Source organism: Cyanistes caeruleus, chromosome 14, assembly GCF_971803275.1.
Source record: "Cyanistes caeruleus chromosome 14, bCyaCae1.hap1.1, whole genome shotgun sequence".
NCBI classification, from domain to species: domain Eukaryota; kingdom Metazoa; phylum Chordata; class Aves; order Passeriformes; family Paridae; genus Cyanistes; species Cyanistes caeruleus.
In genome coordinates, this window is record NC_141714.1 from 11,873,097 (window position 1) to 11,898,292 (window position 25,196).

Sequence of the window (25,196 nt, forward strand, 5' to 3'; positions counted from 1 at the left end):
ACTCAGCAGGAAGCTGCATTGGTGCCAGAGCAGAGTGAGACAGAATAGTAGAATTCTGTACCAAATAAATTATTAATCTTTAACGTGCAAAAAGAGAAGCTGTAGGAAGAAAGAATTGCATGGTCTGGCAATGCTTGCAAGCACCTGTGAGTCTTGGGGCTGTACTGAGTTTCCAAGAAATATCTCTATGTTTTAGGCCCTTAGGAAAATAACACAGTGAGGGAGCCTAATCATTTATCCACTGCCAAGCACAGTGCTGGCTTTACCAAGCCCTGCCACATCTTGGTTTTCAACTGTTTGATCAGGCAGATGGGAAAGGGTTTATTCTGCACTGCCATCTGCAAGGTTGCAGAGTGAATGGTGAACTGAAGACAAGAATAAGTTGTTCCACAGGAAGATCTGATAATTGCTTATCAACAAATGGCTAAGTGACTTGAAAGCAGACAAATGAGAATGTGCAAGTGCTGTAGGTGAATCGGCTCTGAGAGGTCAATGTTCAGTGTTTGGGGAGTATTCCTTGGGCCTCAGGTTCCTCTGACAGCACTCACCTTCTCAGAAGGCATTTGCTAGTGTCAGAATGGTATTTTAGAGAGCTAATGAGCCCTTGAGGAGAATGTAGGAATTTCTTAATGGAAAAGAGAGAGAAAATACACTGATGAGAAAAGGAAGCGAGGAGGCAGTGAGGAAGGCTTGTTGTTTCAGTTGTTATTCTGTATTTAGGTGGACTCTGTGCTCTAGTATCTATGAGCAGTCTGTGAGTATAAATGCTCCAGGAAAACGTTGTGTTACAAGACAAAATACTCTGATATTCCTGGCTCAAGTGAGATCATGGTGTATATATAGCAAGATAGAGCTTTGACTGGGTCACTGGCACTGCTTGGGTGACGTGGCATCATCCGGCAGTGCTCTAGAACATGTTCAGGCCATGGAGGTGTGATGTGTGGGCATAACAGTGAATGCGTATTTAGAGCTTGACTTTACATTTGGGTAGAGAAAAACTGAGTTTTCCATTTTGGTTTACCTAGGGTTTGGGTTTGCAGGGTGGTGTGGGAGTACCCTGAGCATTTACAAAAGAATCCAATGAAGTGCTAGAAAGTCGCCATAGAAACATTAATGTGTGGAGAGTATGACAGAATTGTTTCTGTAGATACTTCCTGAGGTTTTAAAGGCTGATACTTTTCAGAAATGGTGGAGTGCATACAATTAATTGAAACTGGAAGTTTCAGAATATTAGATTTGCGTTGGTGTGTGGAGGGATGGAGATGCTTTTGGATCAATTCTTCTGCTGTAGTGGGCAAATAGGTCACATACTCCCTTCAGTTTTATCAAGGCATCCTGTTCATAAGCAGTTGGATCCAGGCTCCCAGTACTGCTGCTCCCTCAGAACCACTGGGCTCTGCTGACTGGACATCTTCTCATACCTCAAAGGTTTCCATGGTTACTTGGAGCAGTGTAAATAGCTTTTCTGCCTCCCTGGTTTTTTCCCCTGTTATGAGTCCTTTATGTTGCCACTTTTATCTTGTAAAATTGAATCTCAGTTTGCCTGGTCTTCTAGATTATCCTTCTAAGCACTTCTTTCAATGTACATTTCTGTCAGGGGTGACTGGAACTGTGCAGTTTCTCCCGTCAATTTGTCATGTCCCATAGATGCATGAAGTCTGGCAGTAGACATGTCCAGGGGTATGGCTTTTTTTTTGGCAAAAGCTTCTAGGTGGTTTTTATTTGATTTCCTTTTGAAATAAAATGAATTGTCCTTTACAAGAGGTCAGAATTGTTACTAGTTCCCATGTCCAATGCTGTGACGGAATAGTAATTAAAGAAGTAATTAACCATTGCATCTGTTTAAAGGTCCCATGCCAGTTCTTCCATAACAGATAACCTCTTGCTCACTGGCAGTTTCTGTGGTTAAATGATACTTTGTCCATCTTTATCTTGTTCTGGAAGAGTAGAGAACTCAAAGAGCCCTTGGAGGTCATTTTTGTTTGACAATTGCTTTGTGAGTGCTGTTGGCACTGCTCTGTAGGGTGGTCTCACCAGGACATCTGGGAGCTCTGGGACGTTCTTAGAGAACAGAGAGGAGCTCAAAGATTTCAAAAGCTCTTTGCTGCAAGCAAAAGTTGCTGAGGCAAATGGAAACATGCACAGGACAGTTGGTGAGAACTGGGCTAGCGAGAAGCCCATTGAGATTTTGTATCTGACTTGGAATTTCATCCTGTGTTGCTTTTGTTTTGGTTTGATCACCATAGGGTCCTGTAGGGCCTTTGTCTGAGGTGAGCATTAATCTCTCAAGTCAGTGGCCCTATCTTTGACAGAGCTGGTCATCCAGGAATTTATTTTATTATTTCACAATGAAATATTTAAGACCCCACATTCATAAAAACTTTCTTCAGAAAGCTACTTCTTGTCTTGGACAATCACACTAAGTTATCCACCAGCCTCCGGGTTCTTTTCAGAAGTAAAGCCTTACACAATTCATTCCTTGTAATTTTTCTGAGTTTCTTGGATGATCATTTATTTCCCATCTCACTGAATATCAGAATAACCTGTCCTATATTTTTCTAGTTATTTAGCTCCTGTTGGGTAATGGGAGTTTGTAGAAGTTTGGCTTTCAGTACTAAACAGCCACATTCCAGTGTATTTTGTAAGTTCCCACAGGAACTGTTTGGTAATGGCTTTTGTGTTGTGCTGGATTGGTGTTCCATAATGCTGCACAGTTAGAAATCTTCATCAGATGCCTTGGTTTTAAGCAACCACTAAACAACATTCTGAAATTTGCTTGCACTCGTTTTTTTCCCCCTTCCCCATTCCCAAATAGCCCTAAATTATCTCAGTTATAACTAAATCTTGGGTTTTTTTAATCTTAAAAAATGACTCATTGAGAATTTGCAGCTGTAATGTCATGTTCTCTTATTGCTAATACTCACTGTAGATTATATTTTTCTTCCCCAGTACTTGTCAAAACTGGAAGTGGGTGGGTTTCTTTGTGCCTTGATAAATCAAATCAGTTCCAATGAATGGCAGTGGGCTCCTACTCTGCATGATACCCTTGCTGTGAATTTTGAAATGGCATGCATGGTTCTGATACAAATTTTGTCTGTGCTGTTATTGTAGTGCTATTTTTTAATGTAACATTTACGAAAACATTGGCAATCAAAGAACATGTTACCATTTGTGCTAATTTCAGGAGATGATCACAGGGCTATGTAATTAGCATCGATTAAATGAGGAGCTAAATGGAGAGAGGCTACTTATGAGATGGAAGAGCAGGACATTTTCACTGCTAGACAAGGAACACTTTACAGTATGTTAATGAATCATGACAGCTGGAGAATTCATAAAGGCCAAATCAGAGATGATTGCTTCTGTTACAAGGCAATAGGTAGGTCACTGGGCATTGTAAGATACTTAGAATGGTATCCTGTTGTACTATGGGGAAAGTGAGAGATTTATGTAATGGAAATCCTGTTTCACAGCTCTAATAAGCTTGTTAATAACAATTCAGTGTGTCACGGCACTTAGTAAGGATTTCAGATTTTGTAACGTAGAATGTGGTGAAAAATTCAAGTGGAAAAGGAAGGAAGATGTTGCAGTGAACATTTTTTGTGCAGCAGTGTTTGCTAGCAATACCCTTTAAGAGGCTTCCATGGACTGCAATTTGAAGTCCAGTTGCACAGTGTGAAGACAGGGCAGTTCCACTTGTGTTGTCTCTGAGCCACCTGCCTGCCCTGAAAATGTGCCTGCAGTAGTAGAGAATTTGATGGTGGGAAAAGTTTCCTTTTGTCAGTGTGTGACAAGCCATTGCTGCATGAAATGGCATGTGCTGAAGCTTTTCTGAGCTCTCATAGGGAAATCCCTTGTGCAAACAACTCAAAAACTTGTGTGCTTCCTCCCCCAGTTTGTAAGCAGGGTGCTAGGGGTGGGATTTGATAGGTGCAGGCTGTTTTTCTCTCCTTGGCATTCACCCACCTGCAGATTGATGCTACCATCTGGGAAAGGGGTAGAAATTTAGGGTGTTGAAATCTAGGAATGAGTTTAGTGAGTTGTGTATCCCCTTGGAGTTCATGCTGTGCAGTGGTGTATCTAACTTATTCATGCAGTAGAAATGCCTGAGTTACCATCTGAGTGAATCTACCTTGATGTAGCAGCCGTGAACCCTTTGAAGAGCTCTAGTTCATCACCCAGATGAGCAGAGTGCTTACATGATTCCATTTCCCATCTAATCCTTTTCAGGCTTGACTGTCCCTAAATTCTTGGATAGGCCATTCAGCTCTGCCTTTCTGCTCAGACCCAAAATCCCAAGGTCAGGACAATTCCCAAAGTCAGTTTTCTCTTCTGGCCATCAGAAGAACTTGTCCACGAGGATCAGTCTTTCTAATGGATGTTGCCCCTGGAACTGACCACTTGTGTATTCTGCACCAGTGTGAAAGTCTTACATTCTTACTATCTGGCATCATCATGGGATGCAACAGCTTCTGTATGAGTCTGCACAAACCTGTCTGCAGAAGGTGCTTTTGTTTCACCTCTTCACTCAAGTTTTGAATCCTATGTATAACCACAGTTCTGTCCATTCAAATGCTGGTTCAATGCTTCAGTGATGGCTACAGGTTTTTTTTACTTGCTCTGTCTGGGACATGATGCGACATCTGTGAAACATGAACCCTCTAATAACTGGAGAGAAGCCTGGAGCAAAACCTTGCATGTCTGAACAGCTCCACAGCTGCAGAAGAGTGGAGGGAGTGCAAGTTTTTTGGTCTAGGCTTCCTGTGACTGATTCTTTTCTCCTGATTTCTCCTGCTCTTGGAATCTCACAGCAATTTTGTGTATCAGAAACCCTTTTCTAGGCTTGTCTGCAGAGGATAAGGGCTGTGTTTTTTGTTAGAACCTGACTTCAGTGATGTAACAGAGCATATCTTGCTCTTGCTTCCAGATCACCATCTCATTTCTGAACTATGCAATGCATTGATGGAGGTGAGCACATAGGAGTTTACTCCAGGTTGCTTGTGCACTGCTGGGCTGTTTTTCTGCCTTTTCCTGATCCAATTAAAGGAGGGAGTCTCAGGGCTGTGGAGGTTGTGTAGTTTTTGGTCTGTTGCCCATTCCAAGTAAGGTCTTCTCACTAGGAAAAGTCATGCTGGTAAATAAGTAAGAGCTGTCAGGTCCACTTTTTTCTTTCTTTAGTTCTTCTTTCCTTATCTTTTAGTCTCTCCTTCTTGAAGGAGTGTGATGACATAGGGTTGTTTCCTAATTGCAACAGAAGCCTAGGTGGGGAATACATTAAAGCATGAACAAACAGGAATCTGCTAGATAAACATTTAATTTTTGCCTGCCTACTTCAATTTTAAGTCCCAGAGGACCAACTTCGTACTATCACTGAACCTCATTATAGTTTTATCTCTGGTCTTATAATAAAATCAAAAGCATTAAGCAACTGGAGCTGTCCTAGGCTATTTAGGATCGATTCAGGTAACCACTAATTGCAGTTTGCCTCCCAAATGCTGTGGAAGTTGAAGGTCTTTTTCTGTATGTGGTCGTCAAATATCTTCTTGAGACAGTGCACAAAGCCAAGTTAATAGCGACCAGGGTCATTTAATATCCTAAATAAGGATACAGAGGAGGAAGTGGAAAGCAATCTGGCAGTGTCTGCTGAAGCTGCTGGCATGGTTTTGTTACAAATTAACTGTATCAGAGTGAATTAGAAAGGGAATAAAGGGTTGTAAATGTTCATAGGATTTGGGCACTGAATTTAGATTGGCTTATATATGTGGCTATTTTCATGTTTTCTGTGGAACTGGTTCATGTGGTTCCAATTATTCATTTAAGTTCCATATTATTATCTTCAGTTTCCTGAGTGCATGATTTATGTATCTGAGACTATTAAAGCCAAACGCGCAAATTGAAATTCACTGCACATTGATTAAATTGGCTGTATGCATTACTTAAGTTAAATAAATTACCTATGTTAAAAAATGACTCTAATAGTTACAATTTGCAATTCAAATGACGTATAAACCAAGGATTATTTGCCAACAAAATGTTTGAATAATATTGAGTAACAAATGTATTAGAGAATTTCATGAGTTCATCACAATCAACGAATAAGGAAAAAATAACTTATCAGATAATATGTAAGTATTTGTTCAGTGGAAAATCAAATTCCCAACAGGTTATTTGGAAAACCCAGCTGAATGTCAAGGATGCATGAATGAATGAGGTGTGATGAATGCACCTAATTGCACATAATACTGTTTTAAGAAGCTTGACTTTCTGCAAATATGAATCTTCTTTCTGTGAAGAAAGAGAAAAATTGAAGACCATGGTGATGCTGCATCCATAGAAGGTTGTAGAGGGGTGGTTAAAGTGCTCAGTCCTTCTTGGCTCCAGAATTAAAACACACAATCCAGACTGAATCTTGTCTCGGTGGTGCTCCCCTCTTCTCTAAAACCTGATCATGGGCTTCCTGTTCGTCTGCTCCAGTGCTGAGGTGTCTGGGACTGCTTCACTCACTGGTGGGAATGTGGGTCTTTGGGGAGGGCAAAAGTGATGTGTGGAAGCTTTTCAAAAGAAGTTGGTAGCTAAGGGATTTGGTCTCACTTTTTTCCTAAAAGTTGGTTTCTATCAAGATATTTCTGTTTCAGGTGCTGCTGTTAAAGTGAAGTATTGGAATGGGTAGGTCTGGCTTTATGAAGCTCTTCTGTTATTGTTTTCATCTATTGTCTCTTTTGTAAACAAAATAGTACCCTAAAACCCATGGGCTGTTGAGTTTTTAGTGTGATAGAAAAATTATACAACAAACAAACCCAAGCAAGCACAGACTGTCCCTTCCCAATTAAACCAAATGATTTTTTTCCAGTACCAGATTCCAAATGCCAGCAGTCCATCAATATCCAACCTCCATTCTAGCCTCCTCCAAGGCGAACCACTGTGTTTTATAAACCTTCCCAATAGTTCATGTGCATAGCAATAACACTAATGAAAGGTACAGAGTTTTATTTTAATGTGTAGATAAAGCAGCTCTTCTTTTTTCTTTGACAAAAGTTTTAAGTGTAGGACTTTTAAAAGCAGGTACTTTAAGAGATGAAGTGCTCAGAAAAATTAATAACAGATTGTATGGGGATCTTGAAAGGTCACACCAGTAATGATTGTATTAAGAGGAAAAGGGCATGTTAGCAGGAAGTGAGCAAAGATGGATGTCAAATCTTGGGTGTTAAAGTATTTCATTTTAACCTGGTAGAAAAATACCTGTGCAGTACTGAAAATGTGGTGTTCCTCATCACCTTCCATCAGTCCTCATTAATTTCTGGGAAAATACAAAAGGCAAGATTAGTTCCAGTTGACTAAGGGGTGGAACCTTTGGCATTTCTTTCCTACTTAATGCATGTTCACCTTGAAATTTGTTTGGTCACAGTGGGAGACAGACAAGTATGTTCGTGTCTGTTGTGTGTTGTTGACAAGACACACAAGACAAGTGTGTTGTTGGCCTTTTGTCTGTTGGGTTGGTTGGTCTATTGTTTTTTTAAAACAACCCTGTATGTTTGTTTATCTTTTCCCACCTGGGGAAAAAAAATGAAAAGGGTTTCTGAGCTGTTGCAGCTGAGGATTTTAGGTAGTGCTGCAGGATTCCTTAAGCAGCCTGGGCTTGTGCATCTGGCCAGGAACAAAATATAACACAGATGTGTTTCCTCCTGCTCTTCTCACTAATTGTAATGTTCTTTATTCCACACCGCCACAGCCTCTACAACAAGCATTGTGGCAGGTCTAAAAACCAATTTATTTGTTGGAATAGTACTTGGCAATATTACTGAGTTCTGAGCTCAACAAAGATCAGAGATGTGCATATGGAGGGCAGCAGCTGAAATACACGGTGCAGTAAATTATGGGCAGCATTTTTATTTTCCATTTATTTCCATTATTTCTGTCAAGTAAAAATCTTGTGCAGGGAGTGGGTTAAATACCTGTTTTTTAAGTTTTCTTTAGAAGGATGTTTTTGCTGACACTGCAAATCAGGCATTTCTAAATGCTGTTGCAGTGCTCTTATAGTGGAGGGAATTGTATTTCTTTCCTGTGAAGTACCACATGCCTGGCTCTATTTGTTATCTTTCACTGTCATGGAAGTGTGTTTGAATAACAGAATCTGTAAATACAGTTTAGGTAGAAGAGAAATAAATATGAATATGAGCAGTTCTGAAAAAGCCCTTGTAAAATAAATAGGTTTTACTGTAAAGAAAGTGGGGGCCTGATATTATGTGGTGTTGAGCACCCTGTATATCAGTGGCAGTCAGCCCCTCTGAATTTTAAATCATAAAGTGACTTGATAGTCAACAGCTGGGCTGTGATGGGACTGCCAAAGTACCCTGATCCTGCTATTATATTTAAACTGTGCTACCCCAACAGTAATGGTGTGTTGTGAAGATAAGGCAGCCTCAACATTTAAATTTGAAATTAACTTTGTTACATTTAATTAACTATTATAATCCATAAAATGTGCTGTGTGAAACACACAAAATGAAAACAAATAACCATCTGTGGCAATTTAACATCTCTTCTGTGAATAAAAAAAAAAGAAAAGAAAAGGTGGATTTATCTTGAAAAATTACCCTCGAGGTAAAAGGTAATCCCCCAAATCTGGCTGCTAGATAGGAAAGTATAAACCTGCATGTGTGTGTCCTAGTCAGGGCTTTTTCTCTAATGTGAGGCAGCTTTTAATAAGTTCTTAGGACAAACCTCTTAATTTTGGTGAAACTTCTTGTACTAGGAAGTAAATAAAGATTCATGTACTGAGAAGTACTACCTCTGTGGAGAAGACTCTCTCTTGTTTTTATGTTGCTTAGAACATATTCTGAGAAGTGTTCACAGTATGGATGTGTCTGAGTTAACACAGGGCAGCAGATGCATGCTTGGGATGACTCTCAATCCCACTGCTAGGAATCCAGAAAGTTCTCATTAGAGAGAAAGCTATTGCAGTTATTTCTGACCATTAGACATGGGATCCATCCTGGCATATAAAAAGAAAAAGATCTGGCTTATGCTTGTGCTTGTCGTGCTAATTTTATAGCAAATGTTTTTGTTTAAAGTGATGGAGCTTCAGGTACTGCAGGTTTTACAGCAGTCTCATCATGGTTCACCTCCAGGAATGTTGTTCTGAGAATCAGCCCTTTCAATATTGTTTTCATGATTTCTAGCCACTTTCCCAGGAAAGTAACTATAAACATAGGTGTTTATACATTCCATTAAAGATTTGCCTTTTAATGGACGACTCTCGCGACCAGTGTGGTTGGGAAGGTGGTGGCCTGACTATCCAATCCCTGGTCGTGGTCAAAAACCTATAAATACTGAAAGAACAAATAAACTTTTCTTCTTCTTTCACCACACCTCGAGCTGTGTCTGTGTGAATCATTTCGTGTCTGACAGTGACAGAGGAAAGTGTGAGAGCAAAGTCTGGGCTGTACAGGAGGTGGGTGACTTGGGGTGAAATGTCAAGAGCAGATCTCGGTGCTGGCGAGGATGAGCCAATATCTCCTGCCTAGGTGAGCCCTGTCAGGCCACACAAGGATTGTGTGGAAGGGTCAGCACCTTCCAGCCAGGCTCAGTACTTCAGTGCCTGTCTGACACAGAACCCATTGAAATAAACCTTTTCACTACAGGCACTGGGGCTGCCTCTCACGTTTTTGTGTGCTCTGAAGATGTTAGAATCTTTTAAGTGCTGTATATGATTTAAGGGTAAGGATAAGGGATATTTGGGTCTGTTGGTTTCTATAAAATGCAATTTTACTTTAGTCACTCAGTTGATCTAAGTTGCTTGAGACTGCTAAGGCTGGTTGGAAAGAGCAGGTAGCTTAACTTGCTGAAAGAACAAAACCCAGCTTGATGTGGAAGTGACAGAATTCACTGCAGTGTCCAAAAGTGGCACAGTAGTAGTGAAAAATCGCTTTGCATTCTGATGCTTTCTAAGCTCATCTGTTCTGCAAGTGTCCCTCTGTGATGACAGATTTGAAAAAAGAAAAAAAGCTTTGCCTTTGGAGGGTTTTGTAAGTGGGGGGAATATGTTGAGACCTGGCCCTGTGAACAAAGCATAGCAGTGCTGGCACCTTGACTGGGCTGTCACATCCATTAGAGGGTGTGTGAGCAGGGCAATGCAGGAGTCTCTGCAAACTTGAGCTTGAGAAAAACATTAACATTAGTGTCAGCAGGACCAAATCTGCCCACCTATTAACTTGCCTGAACTCAGAGGAGTTGTGCTGGAGCTGGATTTAGCTGCAAGGCCCTGTGCATGTCACTGTCTGCAGAAGCAGAGAGCCTCTTGCTTGGTTCTTCCCAGCCTCCCTTCCAGCACTGCTTGGGAAGTGTGCCCAAGGGGGACATGTCCTGTCAGGCTGGGGCAACTTTACATTCCTTGCCTTCCTCTTTTGGGTATATTTTCTGAAACTGTGGTTGCTGGCTTGCACAGAGATTAACTTCTGTTGTGCTTGGCTCTTCACACCAGTGTTTCTAGATCTTCCTCTCTTTGCTAGCTGTTGTAGATTTTCTTTTGTATATGTTCATCACTGGCAAGATCTTGTGTTTCTTTGTTATTAAAAAAATACAGATGGGTTTTCAAGTCATTGGAATAAATTAAAAGCATGTGAACTGCATTGCTTCTCATAAAATGTGATTTGTCCAAAACCAAGCTGGTTACTTAATTTTTGTCCTCAAAATTAACTGTATCTCTTGACCTAAAGAGGTTTTAATATTTAAGCTCCTACTTGTAATAAATTCAGCTTCTGCCTGCTTTGCTCACAAGCATTCAGAGCAATTATTTCTCATTTTTTAGGAAGGCTATTAAAAAACTGCTTTGAGAATATTTTTAACCTTATAAGAGATATTGTCTTCTTTGCTGTTCTGCTGTGGAGAGGTGTTTCCCATGCCTCTCTGGAGTTGTGCTGGCTTTTGCAGCTTTGCCAGGCTGAGGTGTGAAAACAAGGCAGCACTAGGCAAGGCAGAAGGGTGCTCAGGCAGGGGCAGTCCCAGCAGCTGCTGCTCTGCCGTGTCCTCGGCAGTGCCAGAGCCCTGGAGAGCCAGGCTGGGCTCTGTGGGATGGGACAAGGCATATGTGTGAGCAGGAGATGGCTTGGTCCCAGCACCAGCTGTTGTTGACTGTCTGCTATCCCATCCCCAGCAGCAGGAACAGCAAGTCTGACTCCTCATGTGTCTCCCACAAGCTGGAACAACCCAGGCTTGATCCATGGGCAGCAAAATTCAATTTTGCCTGCATGACTGGAGACCTTTAGCAGGGCTGATGTGGCAGCTGCTGCCTGCCCTGGTGCTGGGGTGAGCTGGAGAAGGAGGTGCTCTGCAAATGCTGCTCAATGGCTGCACCTTGTGCAAAACCACATCCAAAGGGGATCTTGCTAGAATGTGTACAAGACTACAATCACTTGTCCTCACTCTCTTGCTAAAGTATGCTCTTCCTCCAGTTTAATTTTTGTAGACACTTCCAGAAGAGGAATTGGGCTGAATACCGGGTGGCCAGATGGAAATCAAAGTGCTGTCAGGCACTGAAGCCTGTGAAATAGCCCGTTCTCTCTTTTGGCTGCACTTTAATGGGGTTGCTGTGGGTGCCTTTCTCTGGGAAAGTGCACATTCAGGCTGTGACTCAGAGTCCTTGAATGGGTTTGTGGTCTGCAGGGATAGGGAGTAGCTCAGGAAGAGACAATTTTCTTTTTCCTCTTGTTTATTTCTTAGAAAAGCATAACAAAACAACAACAACAATTTCCTGTCCTCAGCTGCAGAGTGTGATGAACTCTGGTTGAAATGCCAGCTGTATTCACTTGTGTTTTCCCTCCTGTGCCATCTCTTCAAGCAAACTTTTACAGCTGCTGATTGCACAATGATAACAGACATAAGCTGATGTGCTGCTGGAGCTGCTGCCTAATGCTGGTGGGTATTTTGGTGCTGCAGCCTGTTGAGTGTATGTGATAATTGGTTTCCCTTTTGGTCTTTGAGGACAGAAGATGCAATTAGCGTGTCCGGCATATTTTCTTTCATACATTCTCAAAATTGCAATTCTTTTTAGGAACACTGAGAAGCCTTTAAATTGGGAATTGGTTCTTACATTGTAAAGTACCTTTGCTTTCTGAGTATCAGAAGCTGCTTGTCCTAGTGGCTGCTGTCTTGGTGTGTTTGAATTCAGTTGTGGAGTCACAAGTGCAAGTACAGAATCCTATTGAAGTACACCAAAAGCATTAAAGATACTCTGCAAAACTCTTGAGACTTGGAACTTACACCAAAAGATAGGTGCCAGCCCTCAATTCATCTTTCAGGAAAGGCTTGAGGAGCTTGTAGGTGGATGATGGGGAATATTTACATGTTAAACATCAGGTAGGGTTACACAGTGTGCTGAAAACAACTTGCGTTGCACTTCCAAGTTTACCAACATCTGATTTCTATCACCTTGCCTCTTCTGAACAACAACACAGCCAGCCCACACTGCAATCTGCCCATCTGAAGGCTGTATCTGAGGAAAAAAGAACAAAATGTGAGGGATTTATGCATTCAGGTTTGCACATATCTGTGTACAGGTCTCTGTGAGTATATGAGGCAGTTTCCTTTACTAGAGAGGACTGGAGGCTTTCCTGGAGTGCTGGAGGGAAGCTGGTAAGATCAAAGGCTGTGTGCCCATTATCCACACATCCTGAATTTGGGAGGATACCCCCAAACCTTGCTCTTTCAGACCTTGGTCACTTCACTAACCTGTCTTTAAAATGACACCATTTAGCAACAGCCACTTCAGATTTGCCACATTTACTGTTCTAATTGCAGACAGAAACTGTTGTCTGAGAGATAACTGTATGGAAGCTGTCAAATGCTGACATTTCATGGCAACCATGGGAGCTGGAGATCTGTTTTGGAGGGGTTCCTAAAAATACTCCATAAAAAGTGAGTTTAAGATGTATTACTGCTCTATGTTTTAAAAATCTTCTCCGTCAGTGAATTTAATACTTCATTAGAAACTACATATACTACAATAAAATAAAAAAGTGAAAAGTAGAAATAAAATATGGCAGTTGTGTTCATTTAGCTGCTTCTTTAGAGTTATTACTAGGAAAGCAAATTTGGAACAAACCCTATTAGGACTTCTAGTCCTCTCTGTAGAGCCCTAAGACTGGCATATAGCCATTAATTTACCAACTTTGAAAGGATTTTTATCTAATAAAAAGAGACATGAGTAAGAGCCTGCACGTCATTGCAGGCACAAAGATGCAGTTTTGAAGACGTTCTCTGAAGCCCCTTTGATACAGCCTTGGTGTTCTGTGGAGAGGAAGAGGCACTCAGAGCTTTGCTCACTGAGCATCACAGCGAGCCTGCCCTGCTTTGCCAGGGATGAGATGAAAGCTGGGGTCTGGCAGTGCTGGCTTCAGGTTTCTGTGCACAGCTCCTGCTCAGGCTAACGAGAGCTGGTGCTTGGAGTATCAGATGTGTTACTGAGAAGGATGGGAAGAAATGAGGGAGCAAAGGGGAACCTTTGCCTAGTGCTTGGCAATGCACAACAGACAGGAGTCAGTCACAGAGGGACGTGGTTCCTCTCTAGGTGCACATGAGGGTTCAAATCTGCCAGCAGTTAGCTGAGCTGGGCCTAAATGGGCTCAGGGGACTGTGCATTGACTCCCAGGGATGGCAGGGCTCGAGATGATCCGGTGAAAATCCAAAGGAAGTGACATGGTTGGGCCCAGGAGAAGGGTGATGGTGATGCTGTGTACAGGCTGCCTGTTTGGACACCATCTCTGTTTGCTGCTTCTATTTTCACTTAGTTTGGCTTGGAAACGAGGTTTTAAGCAAGGCAGGCACTGAGCATCAAATGGTGCTATGGAGGTGTGTGGTGATAGGCATGCAGAATCTGGGATTGCCTTGAGCCAGGGGGGGAGAGGATGTATCCCAATAGTTGGGAAAGCCAAGGTTCATGTTGGGGAGCAGCAAGTACTGGGTCTGAGAGTGTGGCTGGGAGAATCTTTCTTTATCCTGGAAGACATTGAGATAGGAAGGAGAAAACCACTATAATCCAATTTCCTCTGTTTAGCAAAAGAAATGTTATTAAATGCAAGAGATGGATAAAGTAGGGTAAACTATGTCAGAAGAGTGGCTGGGGCTGTTCTGCCCTGGATTTTGTGACTGAGCAGGTTAGATGTGTGGGAAGAGTCTCATCCTGCTGGGCACCCTGCAGGTCGTGTTTGTCAGCTGGGCCATTTTCAGCCTAGTCTGGGGTTGAAGATGCAGCATGCTCGTTTTTCACCTGCAAGGGAGAACGTGTACATCTCTGCTGGGCCATTTGTAACAGGAGATTTCTCTTGCCTTGTGTATTTTGTCACCTGGGAGCAGTGACATTGTCACATACTAGCGTGTGCAGTGTGCATGCAGGTGCTTGGTGTTTGATGGCTGTGTTCAAGTGTTGGTGCTTTTGAATAATCTCTGCTTGTCTTGAAGGTTTGATGAGCCATGGGTCATGCACAGGAGATGAATTGCCTTCTGCTGTTTGTAGCATCCGTGGTGTTGTTATGAACTGTGCTTCCTCACCTTGCAGACTGGTTGCTGCAGTAGCTTCTTCCTGTATCTCAACTACAAAAAATGGTTTGACCTTCAGTTTAGTTGGTGAGGGTTAGAATGTAGGTGAAGAGCTGGAGAGGAAAAGGTGGTTTGGAGAAACCAGTTTTTGGATGAAGAGTGGTGACTGGTGCCAGTCTTGCAGTGCTTCATTTGCATAAAATAGGATAAGGATGAGAGGTAGCTAAAAGCCTTCTTGTAATCTTCCTTCAAAATTTGTCAGAATGGTGGGATTTAGTGTACCAGTTCTTTCCTAATAGAAAATGATTGGAATTATTTACCTTTCATCAAGATTATGACATTGTTCAGACTTTTTTTCCCCCCCCATCTTTTTTGTGCCTTAAAAAAAACCTAGCTGTGTGGGCTGGAATAGCTCTGAAATGCAGCCAACTGGCAGGCTGTAAACTAACTTAAAGCAGTAATTTTATAAAGCTGAAATAGTAGAAATCCTGGGAAAAACGAGTGTTTTGCATGCACATCTTGAGATCTGTGGAATGTGTGTGTGTTAATGTGTTTGTCAGGGCACACCTGCCTGTCCTGTAAATCAGGTAGGTGAGGTTTGGTTTCCAGTGAGCTCCCTCCATCCTGCCCCAGCTGTGGGGCTGGCATGGGGCTGCTGGCACTGTGGACACCACTGGCTTTGGTGGTTTTTCAGCCTTGTCCTGGCTGCTGAGATGACTTCTGCCTGCTCACCAGCCCCTGTCCCTCCTGGCTAATCCCTCGCTGGTGAGACCCTCAGTCTCTTCTCCAGGCACTTCAAACGTCATTTGAAAGCATCTCACCCTGTTTATTCTTGAGATGCATCTGAAGATCCTGCCACTTACATATATTCCATAAATTTCCTTGTTCTGACAAGAGCCTGACCTTTAAAGATGCAGTCCATTCTTGCCTTTATTGCAAAGCATCTTTTTTTCTTTCTTTTCTTCAGTGTTTCTGAAGTTTTCTGTTTGTACTAATGATTTGACACCCAAACAGGTCAATGTCTTGCTGATTTGTTCTGAGATGTGTATTCAGCAGGAACCAGCTTTTTCTAGGGAAGAGGTGTTGGGGGGAGGAAATCCTACGCCTCTTCAGAGGATTCTTGGCAGGTGTAATCACAGGATTTGTGATTCATGTCCAATATCCATGAGAAGACTTGGCATCTTAGGGCAAGTTGCAGATATTAAGAGGGCTAAGTAAAACCTGCTTTTGATGTTTGTGGATTTCTCTCAGCTAGATCAAAAGTGAAGTTGTTAATTCAGTTGATCAAAACTCCAGTCCCCTTCCACACTAGAGTTACTGGGTTAAATGCTATCTTAATCAGCTCAAATCTCTACCTTTTCCTTCTGTAAGCTACCATCAGTAACATTAATTTGTTGCAGCTGGTGCAGAACAGGATGGGACTGCTAGAGGAGCTATAAAGGTTGAGGTAGTCCATCATATGTAATGATGAAACCTGGCTGTAGGTTTTTGCATCTGGAAGGTTTTTCGGGTCTGTGACTACTGGTGCTCTGAAATTTTAGCCTCTTCTTGTGCTGGGATGTTGCATTTTCTGTCTGGTTCTTCCTGTTGATGCTCACAGTGTGTCTGTGCTGGTTATCCTTTGCCTGAACTTGGAAAGAGCTGTAGGACTGGGTCTGGTTCTGTGTTGTCATTCTTTGTGCTGGAATTACTCTGTTAATTTCTATTTTAGAAATTTCATTTATGTTTTAGAAATCTTCAGTACCATAAGCAGGTAACTGATGGAAGGGTTTTGGAGTAATTTCATTGCTGAAATTAAGATCACCATGGGGGTTCTTTCTTAGCAGTGTAAGAGGAGCCTTGCCTGCATGGAAGGTTGCAGGATCTGTCCTTAATTGCCTGGGGTATTCAGCTGCAGTGGTGGCACAGGGTAGTAGAGGAAGGGAAAACCTCTCACGTGGAAATCACAGCAGCTGCTCAAACATAGGGATTGTTTGTTCCTTTTTGGGGGGTTCAGCTTTGGGTAAAGGGCAGCTTTTTTGGCAGAGGAAACAGGGTGAAGGAGCCACAATATGGAACAGGAGGAGCGACCCCAGAGTGCAAGGGAGTACATCTCAGTGGAAAGTATCAGGGTTAAGTGTGGTAAAGAAGTGGGGATGTATAGAACAGTCTTGGAGGCTTTTCTAGAGAGAAAACGTATCAAGCCTTAAATCCTGCTCCTGGGATGTTTTTTGCAGACTTTTGAAAGCAAAAGAAAAACCTGAAAAAATGTAGGATTCAGGCAGTTCTTGCACCTCGTTCTGCAGGAGCTGCAGCAGGAGGCAGCTCAGGGATGCAGGGCAGTGCCTGTGAGCCCCTCTGCACGGGGATTGTGTGATCTTCCCTGGTGTGCCAGCAGCTGGAGCCTCTCCCTGAACATGCCAGTGCCACTGCTGGGGCAATGTGTGCCAGAGCACTGGCTCGGGGTGTTCACTGTGCATTAGAATTTTCATAGAAATTAATTATAAAACAAATTAATTACAGCATACTTTTTTAAAGGAAACAGATAAAACGTGTATTTATTTTAAAGCTTAAAGTAGGCTGTGATATGACCAGTTTTTTATGTTGGTTTAATTTATTAATTTAACTAAAATGCTGTCAGATGATGCATTATCCATACCTGGAGGCCTGCTCTTCACTGTGCAGGTTATCTCCACTTTGACAGCTCTGTATCTTCAATGTCAGGCACACCATTCTTGAGCCAGAGTAGATTTACAGATTCTATTATACTTCTATTGAACAGCTTTTAATCTGGGTAGAGGAAAACATGCTGCAACCAGCACATTTTATCCCTTGCCTTTAGTGTTAGAGCCCTTTTTGGCAGGGCTGGATATTGTATTACAAATAGTCCTCTACCATCTCAGTCTTGAACACTAAAAATCCCCATAATCCTGTAAATGCTGGAAGTACTGGTTACTGTCACTTCCAAGCATAGTCTAAATAAAAACTAGCACTGGCATTAATTGAAAGTCTTTGTCTGTGTAGCCTGGGTGTAGTACACAGGCCACTTAATGCTGCTTTCTCCTCTTGTGCTGCATTCCTGTGTTACAATCTCCATGTAAAACAAGAGAGATGTGAGTCTGAAAATAGAAACTATCTTCAGTCCCTTATTGTTTTGGCAGCTTTATTTTTGACATCACAGTTTCTTTAGTAATTGAAGATTACATGTGTGAAGAAATGTAACTGCTCTGTGCGTGAAAAATGACATTTTTTGCTTGTATGATTCTGCAGACAGTTACTGCATTGTTTAGCCTCTTTTGAGCAGTGTAACACAGGGTGCTGCCCTTGACCTGTAAGGAATAGCAGTGGCATTGCTCTGTGTATGCAGCACCTTGTAATTAGCAATGTTTCTGTTCTCGTAAGCAGTGTAGTATGAACTAGCAGTAAGTAAGCAGGAGCATACCAAATACTTAAACAATGTTATGAATGTGAATAGTCCCTGATGGGTTTTTTTCTTTTTTTTTTCACCTTTCCATCTTTTAGCTTTCTTCCCAAAGCTGCTCTGACCTTGTATCTACCTTGAGATTCATGCTCCTTACCACTTTTTTTTTTTTCTTCCCAATTTATCCCCACTGTTAGTTCTTTGAATGCCATTGGCTCAACACTGTGGTTATTCCTATAGCTCAGCAGTTCCACCTTGTTTCAGCTGCTGAAGTCTCTCTCTCATCTTTCTCTGCTTTTTGTTCTTTAAAAAGAAAGAAAAGAAGATGACTTTGAGTCCATCACTAGGAGGTATACAGTTTGATTTCATTCTGAGAAGGGAGAGGACTGTGGCTTTTCTGAATGTGCCAATGTAGGTCATGAAAATAAATAATCAGCTTACACATGTATCCACATGCTGTCAGGAAGTAATCCTGCTTAGCATCACTTTATGGGGTTTGGAGTCTTTCTGAATCTTCTAATCCTTAGTGATATTTAAATAACATGTTGTGATCACTGTTTGGCTTAATTCATGTAGAAAAGATGTATTATACAGATGTACTAGAATGGAAAAACACATGTGCCTAGACACATACACACACAGATGGAATGTATATATTCAACATGCAGAATAATTGCCATCTGCAGACTCTGGGATGTGCTGGGGCAGCTCTCTAGACAGGTGCTCTGGGATGGCTGTGTGTCTAAGAAAGCAGAGATCCTACAGTGGTGATTTGCCATGCTATTTTTAGATGGAAATTTTGTTCTAAAACTAGAAGAACAGCCATGACTGTCCCATTTCTCAAATAAAGCTCAGAAAGCATTTGCTACTTCAGCACTCAGGATGAGACAGGTGCATTGTTTTTTTCTCCCCAGTTAGCTGGGTTGTTAGCCAAAGGGGGTCTGCCTTGCAGATTCATGATTTGAAAATAGCTGTGCAGAGCTACTCAGTGAGTCATGTGCAGGAGGCAACAGAATACATCTCAAACTGCAGCGTCCAACACCTACACAATCTACTGCTGCCTCCCACCTGCAGGAACCTTTTCTGCAAAGCACTGAACCCCAGGGAGGTCTAGAAGTCCAGAGAGCACTGCTGGTCAGGTCTCTTTCTATCTGTGGTGCCTCACCAGAGTCAGAGGGAGTGCTGATGGCCAGAGTCCTCCTCTTGCTTGCCATCTCCAGTGGTGAACTCTGAATACAAATGTTCCTCCTCCAGCTCCCCTGTGTTTGGAACAGCCCATCTGTGTTTCCTCCATCAGCTGTGGAGTGGATAGAGGATATGCCACTCTCTACCTTTGGCTGAGTAGTTCCTGAGGAATTTACCCAGCACATGTTCAAGCATTCCAAAGCGTGCAGTTACTGCTCTGAATTAAGTTGTAATCCTGTCCTGGCATGCTCCATTGGTCAGTCACACACCAGTAGCTGGAAGCTGTGTCCACTGGGGTGCTGATACTGACCCTGTAAGGGCTGGTTGGCAGCCTGGTGCATTTGCTGCCTGTACCTTCTTCTTTAATGTAACTCCCAGAAAAGGTGATTGAGAGATGGACTTGCATGTAGCAAAATGCAAAAATGAATAAATACATCCACCTCTTAATGGAACAAATGGAAGTGGGTAGGCTCCAGCCCCTGCACCCTTGTACTGCTGGCTCTGGAGCCAGCCTGCAGGCAGCACTGCTGGGTGCCTTTGGAAGGCATGGCAGAAACAGGAGCAGGATCCACAGTGGGAAACCAGGTTGTGACTCACGAACACCAATTTTGGATGCATGGCATGCTTCCTTGATTAGAATCAGGTCCATACAATGGTGTCATTATGAATTTATATTAAAAGTCCTTTCCACTGGCATGAGAAATTGCTATTGCAGTAACATCCATTCTATTGTTAATAATAATTGAAGTGCTTGAAGTAAGAAAATACTAGCTGATATTTAAACTAATTATTATCAAATCAAAGTTCCTTAGATAAAAGCACTTAATTAATCTGCATTTTATTTCCTAAGCATCTAGATCAGCATTCAATAGAGGTAAATAATGCTCCTATGATTTCCAATACCAGCTAGCATATTCATTTCTTGAAGCATTACTTCAACAACTAGCATTTTAGGAAGCTGTGTCCCGTAGCCAGGAACGGTTCTGCTGTGCAGTTGAAGAGAGATTAGTAATTTAAAGCAAATGTGCAGTTACACCAAGTCTTTAAAAGCCTCCAAATACTGGAACAGAGTTTTGTGGATCAAGGTTTCCCTTTTCTTCTGAAGTTGTTTTTTTTTATTGCTATAGATATTGGTACTTGGAAACTCAGATGATTTCTTTGACAAAGGAAGGCATTACGGTGCACTTCATGTAAATTGACATTTCTCATTTTTTTCCCCTCTTTTTTTCCCCCTGTGAGACTCTTGTCTGGCTTTGCACTGAGAAATATTCAGAGAGGTAACTCATGTCACCAGGATAAGCACACTGCAGTCATTTTTCAGTTTTGCCTGAAGGACATCTGGGGAGGGAGATGCTGTTAACATGCAGAATCTTTATCCTGAGGAAGTGTGATGATTCAGTGGGTTGCCTTATTGAACTGTAATTCAGTCATAAATACAAAGGAATGGTGTTTAAAAGATGTTAAAACTCTGACACACATTGACAAAAGAGGAGTTGGTACTCTTGATTAGGAGTTGATCCTAAAAATCCTTGATCCTCCAGGTACACTAAGAGATTGTGACCAGCAAGTAAATATTTCTCTTTTTCAGTCCTGCAGTTAAAAAGTGCATGGTTTGATTTCTGCACCTGCTCAGAAATTCACTGCACTGTTTGGAGTAGCTGAAATCTGGAATTTTTCAGGTTATTAATTTGTTTCTTCTGCACATGGAGGAAGGAAAAAAAATCTTTGGCACAAATGCAAGAGGGTTTTTTTGGGATGATTGCAGTGTTTTTTGTTAAAAACCACAATAATTGCATTAATTTAATTTTGAAAAGACAGTTAGGTTTCAAGCACTTAAAACCCATTGATTTCCTATAGATCAAGGCCTCAATTCACCAAATAAATTTTTGATTTTATGTCACCTTTTCTATGTAGTACTTGCTAATGGATTCCAGTGCATATCACCATTAAAACCTATAATTAGGTCTGGTTCAAAACCAAACACATTTTTATTAGATGATTATGATCTTCTAGCAAATAATTATTTAAGAAAGCATAACAAATGCAACCATTTATTAAGAGTGCTGTTGACATTGTGAGCACTTAGTGTGAGTACAGAACTGCGTATTTTAGTTAGTGTTGAGCACCTATCAGGAGGTACCTACTCCTGGTAGTACTTTGTTGGCTCTTAATTTTAATTACTGAAATTTCTATTGAGATTGGTGGATATTGGGGGTGGGGGAAGGTAATTTACATCAGATTTTACTTGTTCTACAGTATTTTGAGGCTTTTTTACTTAGCAGTGGTGTACATATGTCTTTTGATAAAACAGATATAATTTTATGCTGAAGATTCTCTTAGTTTTTGTATTTTAAAGAAGGTGCTTAAATGATCAGACTGATAAATTTCATGCTGATAATTTTTTTTTTAGCTAGCTGATTGGGAAAAAAAGAAATTCATTGTTAGAATAATTGTTCAGTGTTCTTGAGATCATGTCTTGCAATTTACAGAACTGTAAAGAAGTTTAAAGGAGTAAATTGCAGTTTCAGTACAAGAATTGGCAGGCTTCTTCCTGAAGGAGAATCATGCTTTCTGATGAAAATGATTTATGATTTTTCTGGCCTCCTATAATTTTTCTGTTATTATTCCTAGACCTGGATCAGAACAGAATTCTGTTATCCAAATGCTGAAAATTTGAGAGAATTTGGACTGTGATAAATATTTTGCAGCTGACTCACTCTGCTTATGAATGAACTCTGCTAGAAAATCTGGCTCCCACAATTAAGATTTAGAGAGCTAATTGCAAGGCAAAGGGGAATTGTAAGCTCCTATTTTTGTGACAACCAAGGTAATTTTAGATCCTGAATCCAAAAGGCAGAACATATGGAAAATATGGATTCAGATTTGGGCTTACAATGAACTTTGCACAGCAGAAAAGCTCAAAAGCAGGACTGGAGAGAAGCTGATCCACAGGAACTGAGAGAGGCTGAAATGCCAGTCCCTGGTGTCAGTGCAGGGCAAGGCTGTGCAACCACAGACAATAATAATCTGTACAAATGAGAGGGAGCCAGGAGCAACGGTATCACTTAATTTTATGCTGTTCTTCACTTCTCTCCTAAGTAATTAGTAATTATTAAATGGAGTAGTCGCCACAGGCTAGAGCTGAGATCAACTCGTTTCCTTGAGCTTGTACCAGACAGAGGTGACAGGAGACCAATGTACTCAGCCTCAGTGGTAATTCTGTACTTGGCCACTTGGTAATTCTGTTGATTTTCCTTCACTGTACAGTTGTGTAACACTTGAGGGAGCAGAAGGTGCTGAAGGATGTGTAGGAGCAGAATGGCTCCTGCCAGGAACACAGATGGTTGGAGAACAAGCCACCCTCAGCAGCCACGCTGGGGATTTTGTGTTGGTATTTTTTCTTTTTCCTTTTCTTTTGAACCACAGTTTTAAACTGGGAGTAATTTAAACAGAAATAATTGTATCCCTCCCACTCCTTCCTGGGGTCTGTCTGTGTGTGTGCTCTAGGCAGGATTGTGATGGCAGCAAAACCAAAGGGTGTTGTCTTGTAGGGGGGAAGGTCAGGTATTCACAGTTATCCAGAGAACAGAGAGCAGCTCTGCCCTGAGCAATGGCACATCAGATCCTTTGGGGTTGTGCATGGAATTGTGGACATTGTCCTTGCTGATTTTTATTGTTGTCATAATTCATAGAATCTGTGCTGAGTATAGTGGCCTGGAGACGAATCTTTACAGAAACTGGACTCTCTCCTTCTCCAGATGTTGCTGTGTCACACACAAGGCTTTGGGCTGTCATAGGACAGCATTAAAAAGACACAGCTCAAGGTTCCTCCCAATGGGAATTAGGAGGCAAATTTTCTCTGGCAAGACCTGTGCTGCTGCATGGAAAGAAATGGGAGCGAAGAAGGAGAGGCAGTGAGCGTGTTGCTCGGCCAGTGCAGCAGGGAACAGGCCTGGGTGCTCGGGTGTGGATTGTCACTGTCTCAAGTGCTGACCGGCAGGGAGTCTTTCCTCGTGCAAAGGAGTTCCAAGTGCTCATGGAAAGCCAAATGTGATGTGATTATTGCTCCAAGGGATACAAATTTTCTCTGTGTGTTGACAGATGTATTTGTGCAGGTTATTTTTCCATTAGCGCTTGGGTAGGTGGAGGCAGAAGTATCCGGCAGGTTTCCTCGTGGAGGTGTTGGTACACAGCTGCTGTGTACATAAAATAACTTGGAATATGGATGATATGTCCCTGAGTTAAGATGAAATGTGCTGATGCAAAATATGCAGTTAAATATTTTATTTTTGTAGAGTAAACTGTATGTGCACATATGTGTGTATGTATATAAGTTGTGAAGATTTTTTTTTATTTTCTTGGTGATGAATGTTTCCATATTGCATTTGTGTTGCTAGACTGAGTAATTAGTAGGTCTGATAATGTTCTGAGATTCTTGGTTTTTGTGTTTTATAGCTGTATTCCTGATTTCCAGCACTACTTCTGCCTCACACCTGAGGACATGAGTGCTCTGCCCTGCCACAGTGTGCTGAGTGGGCTCCTGCTCTGCACAGAACCCTTCTGGGAGAGCTAAGGAAAGGCTTTGCCTTTGGATGTTGTCCTGTAATAAGCTGCTCATGGGATGGTTTTGTTTGTGAGTTTTGATGCCTGCAGATGGGAATATCCTGTCCTGAAGGGTGGGTGGGCAGTGGTTACTGTCATGTGTGTGCTGGGGAAGGCAGAGGCTGCAGGAGCCATGGGCCACCCTCTGATTTATCCATCCTGCAGCCTCCTGAAGGATCAGGAAGTTTTAGATTAGAGCTGCTGTGTGTCCCACAGTGAGCCTCTGAAAGGTACCCAGTGGATGCTGCTCTGATCAGCAGCTGCAGGAATTGGGGTGAGGGCTGGAGGTGCCCCAGGGTGGTGGTGCTGCCTCTGTTCCTCTCCTGGCATCACTTTGCTATTACACAGTGAATGATGAGAATAATTGGGTGTTTCTGGAGGGAGAATTGAAAGTGCAACATGTGCTGTTGTGTTGGAGGGGGCAGAGCAGGGGCAGACAGTCCATGTATTGACTTCAGCCATGATGTGCCCGTTCAGGAAGGGAGGACACGGACCAGGGAGAGAGGGACGGAATTCGCCAACAAATATGCAGACATAAAGACACTGTGGTTGGGTTGACAAATTAGTTCTGCATAGCATTCATTCCAGTGCTCTGTGACTTAATTTAAAAAAAGAAAGCCTCATTGACCTTGGTTGTGGGGTACAGAGTTCATAGCCAGCCCCAGGACTGGAGCAGGGCACAATGGTGGCATTGCTGAATTGGGCTTGGAAAATCTTACCATTCTCACAGTCTAGAGCAATTATTTGCAACTAATTTGGGGTTTGCATTTGCACTCTGGAAATACTCAAGGTCAGGTTGGATTGGACTTTGAGCAAGCTGGTTTAGTGGAAGGTGTCTCTGTTGGGATTGGAACTAGATGATCTTTAAAGCATTCATCAAAGCAAATCATTCTGTGATTCTCCCCTGGGATTAGGGAATTCAAGCAACACGTTTTGAAGAGGAGGGAGGTAGAGTCCCAGGAACTGCTGTTCTAGAGAACTAGATGTGAGGAAAGGATATATCCATGCTCTTTCCCTGGTGAAAGTCCCTTATTTCGGTTCCCAGAGGCTTTGTCACTGCCAGAAGTCCTTCCTAGGCTCCAGGAGGAGACAGTAGTGTATACTGCATTGGGAATAGGTGAACTTGCATTGGCAGGGGAAAAACAAGAATAAAATGTTCCCCCTTTCCTACCTATGTTAGGAGGTTTCCATTTCAGGAAGGAAGTGTGGGTCTGTTCTGTCACACCTGGGGGTGGGAGAGCCCAGTGGTGTAATTAATGCTGCACGCCTCTGCTCCACACTTGTAGACTGTAAACAGAGCTGATCAAATGATGGTGTGGGAGAGGAATTGTTTAAAATAAATTTTAATAAATTATAAATAACTTGTGACTTGCTTCAAGTCTACCTAGCCAGCCACTATTTTCAAGCTTACGAAACACAGCCTGGTATCAGTAATGCTCATGTGAGTTACTACCCTGGTGGTTGAATGCATCTCATC

At 42.1% G+C, this 25,196-nt stretch overlaps 1 protein-coding gene across 15 annotated transcripts in view; it reads left to right on the top strand.

Annotated features, from left to right (window-relative positions):
• IL1RAPL2 (interleukin 1 receptor accessory protein like 2) overlaps window positions 1-25,196 on the top strand; it is a 366,669-nt gene that overhangs the window by 45,568 nt on the left and 295,905 nt on the right. Inside the window, exons 1-2 of one of the 15 annotated variants that reach the window (XM_086850197.1) lie at window positions 9,351-9,524; window positions 11,719-11,913. The exons of 11 other annotated variants lie outside the window; for them this stretch is intronic. The gene's annotated coding sequence lies outside the window, so the exon portion shown is untranslated. Of the gene's footprint in view, window positions 1-9,348; window positions 9,525-11,718; window positions 11,914-25,196 lie in introns of those variants that run through there. 3 more of the 15 variants (XM_086850199.1, XM_086850196.1, XM_086850198.1) reach the window with 3 other exon arrangements.